Below are 8452 nucleotides of genomic sequence, written 5' to 3'. Positions count from 1 at the left end.
TTGAATAAGTCTTGTGGGGCTCTTAGCGATTTAGGTTTAAGGAATTCAAGTGTTCCCCATTTTATCCCATTTGATAACCTAGCTTTGGGATAGCATTTTATAAAATGCTATTTTATTGTTCCATTGCTGTAATAATAGTTCCATTAAGAATGCCGTCATAAAATGGATATGGTATGAATTGTATCCTTATTTGTACTGTATAGTTAGGTTTAAATAAGTTAAGAAAGTGGTCCAAAGTATTCTTCTATTTTATTTTGAAGGTTAGAATTGCTACATCCGCTGGTTATGTTTGAATTTGACCAGCTACAGCCACATGTTCGTGTGTAACACGTGGGGTTGTATTTTGCTGTGGGTTTTGTATTAAACTACAATTTAAATTCTAAAGTAAAAAGTAGAAGTCAGGTTGGCTCTAAATGGTCTCACAGTATAAAAGCTTTAAAATCTAATATGCAGAAGCACAAATACTCACAGTGCAGAGTCATGTAAATTATTAAACTGGCTATCATAATTGTTGATATATTAATGTGTATATCACTTTAATGGATACTTGTTTTTGTTTTGAGAACTGTAGCTCTTCTGGCTTTTGTCATCATTGTTTGTTTGCTTGTTTAGTAAAATAAGGTTAGGAGATAATTCTGTTCTTTTTTGCAACTATTATTATGTTTTTAATACTAAAACATCAGCTGAGAATATAAAAAATATCTCTTGATGAACACACAGTAAGCTGCACAAAGGAAGTTGGCACAGGGTGTAAGTACAGGTAAGACCACTGGGTGGCACTACAACACTCTTTAATGTGACTGAGCTATGAAAACAAAATACATTACATTTAAGAGAGGCTTTAAGCCTCTTACCAAAATTAAATGCTTTAACTTATATATGATATTTGTTTTTCCATATTTACTTTATTTAAAAAAAAAAAACACTGACATGTTACAACTACAGGTACACCTTTCTGTCAAACTCTGAAATCATTTGACAAGGAGGGGAGCCAACATGACTCACTGATGAGGTGTAGAGTGTCAGTAAAAGATACTTTGTGATTAAGCAAATCTCGTGGTCCAAGAACTGTGTTAAAAGCTTTTGTTCTTTTCCAAAGCATTCCTTGGCAGCAGGGAAACTTAAATACAGCATAAAATAGGGAGATGTTTGCTGGACTCACTCCATCCAGCTCCTCCAGAGCCCCCTCTTGTAAAGGTGGGTGTAATTTATAATTTACAATTTATATTAGTATTGTCTTGTCTTCTTTATTTCTTTATATTTTTCTAACATGCTTACTATGACTGAGGGAGCTCTGCAGACGAATTCCAATGTGCCTTGACTGCTGGTTTTATGCACAAATGGCAAATAAAGAACCTTGCACCTTCCTGAATGCCAAGTTTCAAATATCTCAAAAAAGGACTACCTTTTGACTTGACACACATTTCTAGGTGTACATGAATATATTTGGGAAATGGACTGGTTCTTTTCTACTCTTCTGAGCACTCTTTGTGCATTCACCCCTATTCGCACAAGCACATTTTCTTAGTGCTTTCTAACTAACATTCACACACACATTCATACTCCGATGGATGCATCAAAGAGCAATTTGGGGTTAGTATCTTGCCCAAGGATATTTGGCATGCACAGTAGGGGAAGCCAACCTTCCAATCAGTAGATGTCCTGCTCTACCGCCTGAGCTACAACCACCATCTTGAGCTGGTATTGTTGGCTCTATACATGACTCACCTCACCAGAATTGTGCTTGTGTCTGAATCCAAGTGGATGGCAAATGAAACATCAATATGTCTTATACGACCTCTGCGTCCTATGATATTTCCTATAATAACACTGTGTAAACAATTATTCCCATTGTGTCACAGGACAATACAGTTGGCACACATCATAACTGAAATAAAAATTCATCTGTGCAGTCAAAGAAAACCTTGAACACAGTTCCCACTAAATGACAATTGCTCAGTCAATTCTACATGCACACTGCACAACAAAGCCGGAATGTACAAAAATAAAATGAATGCAGGCTATCAAGGTCATTTAGACATTGTTTGAGAGAAATAGGAATAGAACTCTTGTAGGTCATACTTTATTATTAGCATCACAGAGAAGCTTGTCACCTCAGTCAGTGCTTTTGTTTTGAGCATGTAATGTCGCTTTGGCTCAACTGGCTCACAGCAGAAAAGTCATTCTCACGACTCTTAATGCAGTTCTCAAATCAATAACACATTTCCTCACCCACATCAAGGATTCTTATTGTCTTCACACACACCTTTGCTGTTTCTACACATGCTTCACCACTAAAGATATTTTGTTACTGTATTGATGCACTTCACACTTGAAACTGACAACTCATCAAACAGTTTGTACTTTTGTCAGGCACAGCTCTAGATCGCTCACTTTCTTGAATACTGTCCAGCATTGCATTGCAGTGGAACAAGTGTACCTAATAAAGTGGTTGCTGAAGGTATGCCGCGTGACTTTACTGGACTATACAGTAGTTGGTGCTATGTTCTCAGACTGTATGTATTTTCTTTGTCTTTTCCTGATTCGTGTAATTTCACTAGTATTTGGCTTTTCTCTATTTCAGCAATTTTGTAAAGTTTCACAAAAATCCTTCACATTTATTTTTTGTTTCTGAAAAATGATTACAGTAGGGCTAAGTGCAGTAGATGCCATCATTCGGCATAACCCTCAGCTTTCTCAGTTTGCTAAGGACACTAAGTTGGAGAACACCATAACTGCCTGGAGAGAGCAAGTCAGGGCTGGTGAGCTTACTCTCTCACTCACTAAATCTTCCCCATCGCTGCTTCAGCAAGACACACACTCCCCACCTGCCTCTACGCTGCCACGGACTTCCTCTCCTTCCACACGCCAGCCAGGACCTTGTTCACCTGTCCGTTCGCCTGCCTTTTCCTGGCAGCTATTCAATTCAATTCAATTCAATTCAATTCAATTTTATTTATATAGCGCCAAATCACAGCAAAAGTCGCCTCAAGGCGCTTCATAGATACAGAGAAAAACCCAACAATCATATGACCCCCTATGAGTAAGCACTTTGGCGACAGTGGGAAGGAAAAACTCTCTTTTAACAGGAAGAAACCTCCGGCAGAACCAGGCTCAGGGAGGGGCGGGGCCATCTGCTGCGACCGGTTGGGGTGAGAGAAGGAAGACAGGATAAAGACATGCTGTGGAAGAGAGACAGAGATTAATAACAAATATGATTCAATGCAGAGAGGTCTATTACAGTTTTTTACAGCCGCTAGGACACATGTCTCAATACTTAGGTCACTTTTGCAAAACTCTTCACACAATTCTCCTAACTGACCCTCACCTTGGCAAAGCAGTTCATTTCACATTCAAAATGCACTACAACTACCAAAACACTTCATTCAGGTCTCAAATAAACTCATTCTTCCAGAACACTAGCAAAGGTTGACAGCCGACAAACACACTTTGTCACCCACAAAACAATGACCTAAAAAACACTAACAACATGTAGCATTACACAGTGTTTTCTTGTGTAAAACAAGGACACATCTCTGTTTATAATTTCAATATATGTTACTGGAATGAATCAGACATCATGCAGAATTCGTTAATATTTGTTTATGTATTTTTTTTATTTTTTTGCACTAAGTAATCCCAAAATACAAGAATTTGTATACACATTATCCACAGATACACATACAATAGTAATGCTAATCTACTCGGTCTTCTCCATTTGGCCACAGGTTCTCATCCACATCACATCTTATGTCATCTAGGGCAACACACCTAGGAAAGAATCTTCTGGCTGCCAGAATTGAAGGAGTTGAAAAATTGAAGGAGTAACACCTGTGTAGAGGTTCATCTACAATGAGAATCAGCTGTGGCTGGTTAAACTGCATTTTTAGATTTAAAATATGTTTCAATAAAATATTGCTGTTGAATTTTGCTGTCTTTTCAAGTTTTGCATTGTGTTATTGTTTTGGCCATAAGTTTAACAGTTTTGAAAACAGTATGTAAGCACATGCAAAGTGTCCTGTACGTACAAAGATTTTTGGCAGTTGTTGTGTCTGAGTGAGAAGATGATTCATGAAATTTGAGAGATGTAGTCATTGAATGCATTTTGTGCCAAAACAATGATAACTGATCCTCAGTTTAGCCCACATAGACTTCTGTTGTGCTCACTGTGTGAGGAGTTTTGCAAAAGTGACCTAAGTATTGAGAAATGTGTCCTAGCGTCTGTAAAAAACTGTAATACATAGTGAGTGAGAAAGGTGACTGGAAAGGAAAAACTCAATGCATCATGGGAATCCCCCGGCAGCCTACGTCTATTGCAGCATAACTAAGGGAGGATTCAGGGTCACCTGGTCCAGCCCTAACTATATGCTTTAGCAAAAAGGAAAGTTTGAAGCCTAATCTTGAAAGTAGAGATAGTGTCTGTCAGGGGTGTCACTAGGTTTTAAGGACAGGGGGGGCTTAGCCCCCAAGAGATGCACACGACATGAACGAACGTAGGGAATGAGCACAAAATTTCACAAACAGAAAACAAAGACTGAGAAATTGTTTTCCTACTTTTTTGGACAGATTAAACATCCTAGGCCACCAATAGATCTATTGTTTTATTTCAGTCTGCTTTATAATACAGTACAACAAAAAAACAGAGGAAATGTGTTTGCCGCATCAATAACAAGAAAAAAACTGAAAATAAAAAAGTACATTTTTCTGGCTGCAATCACCAGTTACTTGGTGGGTGGAAGCATCAAAGAATGACGTCTGTTTTTAAGAGTGGCAAATCGGTCAATCACTCTGTTGTGACTCAGATGCTGAAGCGTGTCTTTTTCAATAGACATGACTGCAAGACTGTGAAGTCTTTTCTGACCCATTGTTTGACGCAGCCAGGAGTGCAGCCGACGCAGTGCACTAAAGGACCGTTCGCACGAGCAGCTGCTGACAGGCACTGTTAGGGCAACTTGGATGGTTGCCTTCAGAGAGGGAAACATGTCTGAATCAAGGAGGTTGTACACAGACAACATATTTTTGGGTGGACATCCAGCCTCTGTTTTCCGGGTAAGAAAGTTTCTGGCCACCAGAACCTCCTCTTTTTTCAGGTCAAGTCTGTAGTGCTTTGCAAGTTCATTCAAGTGTGGTTCACTCAAGAAGTTCTCAGATTTAGGACTGCATGCCTGGATGCCTTTTAGCAGCCCTGCATCTACACTGCAAAATCTTTGATCAAGCTCGCCAACCATCCGATCCACACAAGGGAAAATTAACTCTCTTTTCAATGTGTCTGAGTTGTTCAATTCAGTGCGTGAACCCACAGTTGCCTCCAGGACAAAATCCTCCATTTTCCTCTGTTTGTGCCTTGTCTTGGCACCTGGTTCAGGGATACTGTGGGTGTTACACAGGGCCTTGGTTTTCTCATACAGCTCTGTAGCAAATGCATCTGAGTGTTTGCCCTTAAGTGTGTCACACACAGCTTGTTTGCAGATAAAAGCTTCTGCCAGGTCTAAAGTCTCTTTCTGCAGGAATTTGTGGAGTCCTTCGGTTACAGACAGAATCGACTGAAACATCAGTAGTGCATAGACTGCTGAGAACTTGTAGAGCTTTGCTCTGAGACCAACAGCTATGGGGGATCCAATTGCAGATAGGCACTCCAAAATGGCAGGCAATGTCTCAAGAACTGCACTGATTGATCGCAACTGACATGCCCAGCGAGTGTTTGAAAGTTGCACAAGCTCAGTTTTTGTCAATCCAAGCTTTGCCTGAGTCTCCATGAACTTATGATGATTGACTAGGGAGGTGCTGAAGAAAGAATACACACACTCCAACAAGCTGAAAAGCTCCACAGCCTCTGGGACAGCCTTGCAAGTATTGCACAAAACCAGGTTGAGTTGATGAGCATAACAATGCACATAGATAGCCTCAGGATGGAGCCTTCTAAAATGTGCTTGTACACCTCCAGTGGAGCCACTCATAACGGCTGCACCATCATATGTTTGTGCTACACACTTAAGCTCTGCAAGACCATAGTTTTGGATCTGCTGCTGAATCTCATTTGCAATGGACTGGGCATCAAATGATTTTATCTCTGCAAGTGCAAGGAAACGCTCCTTCACTGCCCCCTCTGACACGTACCTGACACAAACAGCTAACTGCTCTGCCTTTTTATCCCTTGCCTCATCCACCATGATGGAATAGACTTTAGACTTTGTCATTTCAGATACAATGACACTAGTAACTTCCTGGGCACAACAGTCAATCATGTCATTCTGGGATGTTGGTGAGATATACTGTGCATTTGATGGGGGATTATGTTTTTGAAGAAAAGGATCAAACTCCTTCAAAAGCTCCATGCACGCAAGAAAATTCCCTCTGTTTGGGCTGTCTTCACCTTCATCATGACCACGAAAAGGGAGTCCCTGTCTCCCTAACATAGAGGTGACTGCAACAATTCGTCTGAGATACTCTCTTCTTTCGACTATCTCACTCACATTTGCAGTTGCTATCATCTGTGCAACGTTTCCCTGTTTGCTAGTTCCCTGGTAGCTTTTCCATGTAACAACACTGTCCTTATGTGTTTGTGCCATCTCATGCTTGCCAAAGATGACTAAAGCTTTCTTCCAGTTCTTGCAACCGTTACTGACCAAACTATCATGTTTGATGTTTTTGCCAAACACTCTACATGGGAAGCAGAAAGCTGCATTCTGGTTGACTGAATATTCTAACCAGTTGTGCTTTTCAAACCAGCTGTGGTTAAATGCTCGCTTCTGTGTACCAAAAGTATCATGTGGATAGCTCTTCAGCTTCACCTGTCTGGGCCCTGTGTCTTTGTCACCTAAATCAAACCCTGTAGTAGAATGAGTTGCTGCAGCTGCTTCATCATTTTCCCTCTCTTGGCCTGTTTGCTCTCCTCTCTCTGTAATAACTTGATCTTCCTCTGTCTCTCGATCTATTTGCTGCAGCTCCTCTGTCTCTCCTTGCTCTCTCTGACTTGAACTTGCCTGTTGACCTTTTTCTCCCTCAGCCACTCCTTCTGCCTCACCCTTCAAGATACATTAAAACATACTGAATTGTAATGTAAATTGCTAATATCATGACTTCTGCTCCCGCTCCACAGTAATTTGTTGCTCCCAAATATTTTGAAGTTACAAACATTATATTTTGAGCACGCATGTGACTAAAATGGTTGCAATTTAAAGCCCTGAAAAATATTACTAAATTACTTGAATTGAAGTAATATTAAAATAGAACCCTCAAAAATATGTGAGTCAGGCTAATTTGACTTATATACATATCTCTCTCTTTGCTCTCTCCACTTTCTAACCTTGACTCTCCTAAATAAAAGCTCAAATTAAACAGGTCTTATATGTTGTACCGTGACTGAAATGTTTCATATTTCATATCCATATTGAGTCCCATAAAATTCTAATCAGACTGTCTCCATCACAAATGACTCCATCCTTTGACTCACCTCTCCAGCAGACGTCTCTCCCCTCTGCCTCTCTGTGCTCCTCTGCCCTGACTCCTACAGGTTAATGGGGATGGAGTGATTATTATTATTTCCACTGATGATAACCATACCTGAATGAGCTCAGCTGGATTTTTCAGAGCTAAAACGAGTGACAGAAATTAACATTATGCTAACAATTTAACTTAGTGCGCTAGCCAGGTTTTTATTTACAAAATGGGGAGCACCTGGTTCATTATTTACATGGGACTCTCTGCTGTTAGCTGGAGCTAACTAATTGTTACTACCAGCCAGTGATGAAGACTTACTTTCTTGAAAAACTTGCGTATATCCATGATTTCTTGCCGTTTGCCACATGCACGCTAGTGTTTCTGCAGGTGTATACGAGCGGAGTGTAAAGTAGCAGTGAAAACGAGGACTGGATTTTCAGTCATGTGGATGTCCCCTGTGAACAACTGGAAGGGATTGGATAACGAAGCACTGACGCTACCTTAACAATGTAAAGCGAAAGGGACCAACCGAGTTATGATCATATTTGTGTGAATAGCGACAGGTTTATATTATTATTTCTTTAAACTCATATTCCTGCATCTTTATATTGAATTTGTCTGCAAGTTCTGTAAAAAAAAAAATCGAATAAGTTAAAAAAAAAAAAAAACAAAAAAAAACCCCCACCAAATTATTTAGGGGGGCTTAAGAATATTTTAGGGAGGCTTCAGCACCCCTAAAATAGGCCTAACGACGCCACTGGTGTCTGTCTCCCGAATCCAAACTGGAAGCTGGTTCCACAGAAGAGGGGCCTGAAAACTGAAGGCTCTGCCTCCCATTCTACTTTTAAATACTCTAGGAACAACAAGTAGGCCTGCAGAGCGAGAGCGAAGTGCTCTAATAGGGTGATATGGTACTACAAGGTCATTAAGATAAGATGGGGCCTGATTATTTAAGACCTTGTAGTGAGGAGCAGGATTTTGAATTCAATTCTGGATTTAACAGGAAGCCAAT

At 40.1% G+C, this 8452-nt stretch overlaps 1 long non-coding RNA gene across 1 annotated transcript; it reads right to left on the bottom strand.

Moving 5' to 3' along the window:
* Window positions 1–2963: 2963 nt before the first annotated feature.
* Window positions 2964–8088, bottom strand: LOC143419125 (uncharacterized). Its single transcript, XR_013099106.1, has 3 exons — window positions 7759–8088; window positions 7454–7507; window positions 2964–3182 (listed from the first exon to the last, which is right to left on the bottom strand). It is a non-coding gene; the product is annotated as an uncharacterized LOC143419125 (long non-coding RNA).
* Window positions 8089–8452: the final 364 nt, after the last annotated feature.

Source organism: Maylandia zebra, linkage group LG6 (genome assembly GCF_041146795.1).
Source record: "Maylandia zebra isolate NMK-2024a linkage group LG6, Mzebra_GT3a, whole genome shotgun sequence".
Classification (NCBI taxonomy): domain Eukaryota; kingdom Metazoa; phylum Chordata; class Actinopteri; order Cichliformes; family Cichlidae; genus Maylandia; species Maylandia zebra.
This window is presented reverse-complemented; position numbering and strand designations above follow the sequence as displayed.